General features: G+C 37.7%; 1 protein-coding gene across 2 annotated transcripts in view; it reads right to left on the reverse strand.

Annotated features, from left to right (window-relative positions):
- Positions 1 to 4,712, reverse strand: part of LOC107753125 (nuclear receptor corepressor 2-like) — a 151,900-nt gene extending 147,188 nt beyond the window's left edge. For both annotated transcript variants that reach the window (XM_016569249.1, XM_016569248.1), the window contains exon 1: positions 4,289 to 4,712. The gene's annotated coding sequence lies outside the window, so the exon portion shown is untranslated. The remainder of the gene's footprint in view (positions 1 to 4,288) is intronic.
- Positions 4,713 to 5,724: the final 1,012 nt, after the last annotated feature.

A 5,724-nucleotide genomic window follows, 5' to 3' on the forward strand; every position in this document is an offset into this window, starting at 1 on the left:
TTTAGTTATTTTTAGGGATGCACCGATACCACTTTTTCCAGTACTCGCCCGATACCGATACTTTTATTTTTGGTACTTGCCGATACCGATGCCGATACCGGTATTTTTATTGCATTTGTACATTTTTTAAATATTGGGTACAGAAACCAAAAGGGTATGTATAATGTTAGTTGGTTAACTTCATTTATCAAATAGATACAGTCAAACCAAAATTTATTCAGACACCTTCAACATTTCTCACATTATCACAGTTTATTCGTTATAGTTTAGAAAATGGTAATAAAATATGACAAGAACTCAGAGTTACACTGTGTCAGAACAAATTCATCTTGATAATGCTAGATAATTCTGATAGAAAGGTATGTAATAGATTACAATCAACCAAAATAATTCAGACAGCTGTTAGTATGACAGTATTTACACAACTATGAATACTTTGTCGGGCAACCCTTAGCCTCAATGACAGCCTGTAGTCTCCTGGGCATGCTGTCACCCAGCTTCATGCAAACCTCAACTTCAGTTTTTTTCCCAGACTCGGTCTGAATAATTTTTGGACCCAAATTTGTATCAATTTTACTGGTAGTCCACTGTATGAAGAATTTTTGGGTATGATTTGTCACAGTTTACTTTATTTTGCTATCCTCACTTACATAAATGAACTATAGTGTCCTGCACCCACTAGTAAAAAAATATCAAAAATTATATCTGGTCTCTGAATCATTTTTGGTTTCACTGTATATCCTTCGGTTATTTTCACACTTAATTATGCCCATTAAAATGTATTTTACAAGTTTTTGTTACTTTTACTGTTCATTTTTTTGCTCTATGGTACATCATCTTTAATTTAATAGCATTAGAGCAGCGGTTTAGTACTGTAATCACGCGCTTTGCTGTAATAATGCAGGGAACCACTCGTTATAAATCTCCTAACTGTGATATTTTCAGAAATAGAAGTCGCGTTTTTTCATCTGAAACGTGCTGCGATTTATATTCCAAAGCCACTCATATAATGCAGAAACACTCAAGCAAGCAAAACACGCGCAACGCCTGCACGTGTTTGTACTGATGCAGAATAGTAGAGTCTAGCGCATTTCACACAGGCTGCTAGATTCACTTTCGCTAGAAAGTCGTGTATGCCTAAGGTTGAAAATAAATGATGTTTATAGTGAATGCCCCTATGAATGGTTTTATTTGTACGATTTCGTTTTAATTCAAATGATGCGTGCTAAGTGAGTGAACATCAAAGATCACACAACAGAAGTGCGCGCTCTCTCTCTCTCGCTGTTTCTCTCTCTCTCTCTCTACCGTTAAGTAACTTGTGCATTGTTTTACTTACTTGTTTTTGACGTATCCGACCGAACTACAAACTTTCCAGTGATGTCTGTGAGAAAGATATATTCACTCGACAAGCTCGCGCATCTGCGCCGCCGCGCGCTCAATCCACTCAGCGCGCTTTGTTTATCAGCTCGCGCACATCAGCTATACAGGCGTTAATACTGAATGTTTAACATTATATTAATTGCATACATATACTTCGTAGTAGACAACCTTAACTCCATTCTGCTGTCTGTTGTTGGTGTTTCTTTGTCTGAATATGGCGCTTATCACATGCTGTGTGGTATCGGCGTTTGGTATCGGGGAATTTTAACGAGTACGAGTACAGAAGCTCAGTATCGGGCCCGATACCGATACCAGTATCGGTATCGGTGCATCCCTACTTAAAATTAAGTGTTCTTTAAATCACCAAACTGATGCTAATTAACTATAATGTGTAATTTGGTGTTATCTGTTAGTCTAAGCAATCTAAAAATACTTTCTTGCATTTAAAGGAGGTAAAAAGCAGATAAGGTATTTACCATACAACTATGAATCAATGTAAATAATCCACAAATTATTATTCTTTTAATAAATTTATACTTTTATCCAGCAATGATGCATTAAATTTATCAAAAGTGACAGTAAAGTCACGTATAATGTTACAAAAGATTTCTATTTCAAACAAATGCTTTTGAGCTTTCGATTCCTCAAAGACTCCTGGAAAAAAGTACCATACCTTGAAGACTGGCGTAATATCTGCTGAGAATTCACTTTTACCATCACAGGAATAAATTACATTTTAAAATATACTCAAATAGAAAAGAGTTGTTTTAAATTGTAATAATATTTCACAATATTACCGTTTTTACTATATTTTTGATCAAATAAATGCAGCCTTGATGAGCATAAGAAACTTCTTTCAAAAACATTTTAAAAATCTTAGGTGTAATATATAATTATGAAAAATATATAAATACTGCCTACATAAACAAGGCTGATGTAGATTAACACCTATAATAGCACAAAACAAAGCACTCGTCCATTATGAAAGAACAACATTTTTCAATACACAGTGATTGCAGGAGGAGCAGTTCTTCTGGAGCCTTATATAGACAGCACTGCAGCAGGGGCAAAACCCAACCAATGCAACACAGCCAACTCAGCAAAGAAGTCCACCATAGTCGATACAAAGACGGCATGATGACAAGCCAAGAAGCCTGCTTACACAGAAAGCATTTTGCATACAGTTAATTTCCTTCGATGTTCCACTCTAGCTATTCATTTATCAAAATGAAGAATGGTCAAGGACAAACTCTTTGTAAGCCATCAACTCCTTATCTTGTCTCTGAATAGTACTCAAGCATGTTCCGCAGTTCATATAAGTAGAAACAAGGCATCTGACATGAATTAACGAAAAGGCTGGCTGTAATAAAGCTTGCAGCTGCAAAACTGCTGTGCACCATGTATTAAGAGTCTGTGCAAAGCATTTTGAAAACAGACAGAGATAAAGTGGTAAACTAGCTCCACACTTCACCAAACAATGCTTAAAAGGCAAACTCATTTCTTTTCAATGCTTATCAACAATCTGCATGGAGCAGTGGGAAGAGGGAGAAAGAATATCATTACTCAATACGCAGCGCAGAGGGGTGGAACTGGAGTTGATGTGAGTCCAAAACAAATCTGTTGTTTTCTGGCCATGAGTCCTGGCAGCCCTGCGGAGCAAAGAGGTTGTCTGAGGCCAGTTCTGTTTTGGGTTCAGGCATCTCACTGGTCCACTTATGACACGGTGCTTTGTTCTCTTCTAATGTACAGTGGGAAAGAATGCTGCACAAGAAAAAAAAAAAGTCCCTCTGCTGGCCCATGTCCAATTACACTAATACACTTAAGCTGTGTGGCCCCCATTTTTCACATTCCACTGCCTTTCATGTGCAAATCAACAGCTGTTGACAAGCATTTGGTATCCACTATGATTTATTGACCCTTAATAACAACATCCGAGATGGAAAGTGAACGAGTGTAGCTTCAGCCTCAACATCAGCAGGATATGAAGGTGTTAGAACTTTGTGAAGGAGGCGGGAGGTCCACAAACGACATGTTTTTGTAAGACTTCTCAACACTTTCCTAGTGATATTTACAGTACAATGAAGGAATCCAGAGTCTCTGATTCATATGAAAACAATAGAACAGTGAAGCAGTGTAGAGATTTGTTTAGTGTTTCATGAACAATTGTTTCAGTACAACACTGCATGAGCTCTAGCTCTAAATATGGGCTAACAAGCCACATACTGTTGAAGTCTGAAAGCTATTCCCATGCACTATTGGTCTTTAACCCTTAAATGTTATCTATATACTGGGGGCATACACATTTGCGAGGCTGGGGGGAGGGACAGTGAGTGAGTGGTCCCAATTTCTGATAAAAAAAAATATTTAAAAACTGTGGCCAAGAGGCAAATGGTATATATACATATAAATGAAATCTAAATTATTCCAAAACAGACTGAAACTATAAGCCTCATCCTCAGCTTGCACCCGGCAGCGTTACTACAGAACTAGCCAAGCATTCAATACAATATAACAACACGTAAGCCGAGCTAACTCGGCTAGCTCAACAGCCGACCCCTCAAAAACGCTCAACGGCAGGCGGTGTGCTTTGCAAAACATCGTTTATAATGCTAGAAACTGATTGAATACATAACGTAACGTGTCGGACGTAATTTAACAGCATTCCGTCTAACGTTAAATCACAAACACCGCTAGCTATGCTAACTAGCCGGCCAGTCTTCACGGAGTGGTTGATTTCCTCCTTGCTCGGAGAGGCTCATTCAGTGTAGCAGGGGTTCAGTGAGGGAATAATGGCCGTTAGCCACAGAAAAGCCCTGTTACTTCGACAACGACTCTGAGAAGTCTCGGCACCATTAAAACCGATAAACGACTGACAGATTCGTTGGCAAAACGTCTTGTAATAACTTACCTCTCCGTGGAAGGTGAAGGTCTATCGTTACCGGACGTTTATGTAGTTTCTGAGGAGAAAGAAATTAAGAAATTTCCGCGAATAATCCACATGTACGGTTTGCTACGGTCGTGTTTTCGTCCTCGTCGGTTTGAGCCGCAAATCCACTTGAGCGCCTGTAGCGTGAGAAACTAGGCTGCTCTCGCGCTCCCTCGATGGGTTCGGCCTTCTCGCGCTCCTCGTCTGTTTTTCTTTCTCTTCTGTCTGTTTTACTCGCGTTTCCGCCCTCTCATCAACAAAAGGCTGTGATTCGAGAAGAGCAGTTCGTGGCCATTCTGTCTAGTCGTTTTTCGCAGCCGTGGCTGTAAATACACAAAGCGACTTAACGAGAATCTCCACGGCTCAGAGATGTGACTCGAGTCCGTGTGACTGACTGCTGCTGCTGGCAAAGCAAGAGTCCGCTGGACGTCAAGTGCAGATTCTCAGCCCTTAAAGGGCCAGTGCGCTCCTTTTGAAAATAGGTCCCACTGCTATGTAAATCACTACAAATCACACCACTCGTTACAAGATATGAATAGAATACGAAGATATACCAAATAAGTACAAATATGCAAAAGATATACCAAGTAAGTGATTACTGAAGTGTGTGGGGGTACAAGTAGCAAGCTGCCATTGTGAGTTTAAACAACATGGATTTTTTTTTTCTAACAAAATTTTAAATATAAATGTTCAAAACGGCCACTTAAATGTTAAATCAAAAACTTAAACTGTAACAAAAATGAAATGTAATTTTTGTTTGACATTTCATTGTCATTATCAATCCAGTACGACCCTGTCATAATTAAAACTATAATTCAATACTCAAATGACAAATCAAATACTAAAAGAAACATCTCAAAGGAAGAATCAAATGCTCAAACATCCATGTGGGATGATTCATTTTATTTTTAATTTATTTTATTTTATTTGTTTTGTTTTGTTTTTATTTATTATTTTATGTATTATTATTATTATTACATTTTGTTAGGAAACAATGTCAATAATTTAATGTCTAAAATCTAAAGAACACAAAATAATATGAGAAGGTTTTGCAGGCAGAGTTCACCCAAAAATGTGACCCTGGACCACAAAACCAGTCTTAAGTGTCAATTTTTCGAAATCTGAAAGCTGAATAAATAAGCTTTCCATTGATGTATGGTTTGTTAGGATAGAACAATATTTGGCCGAGATACAGCTATTTGAAATTATGGAATCTGAGGGTGCAAAAAAAATCTAAATATTGAGAAAATCGCCTTTAAAGTTGTCCAAATGAAGTCCTTAGCAATGCATATTACTAATCAAAAATGAAGTTTTGATATATTTACGGTAGGAAATTTGCAAAATATCTTCATGGAACATGATCTTTACTTAATATCCTAATGATTTTTGGCATAAAAGAAAAATCGATAATTTTGACC

The sequence above is a fragment of the Sinocyclocheilus rhinocerous genome, unplaced genomic scaffold (assembly GCF_001515625.1).
Source record: "Sinocyclocheilus rhinocerous isolate Xijiao unplaced genomic scaffold, SAMN03320098_v1.1 scaffold20, whole genome shotgun sequence".
NCBI lineage: Eukaryota > Metazoa > Chordata > Actinopteri > Cypriniformes > Cyprinidae > Sinocyclocheilus > Sinocyclocheilus rhinocerous.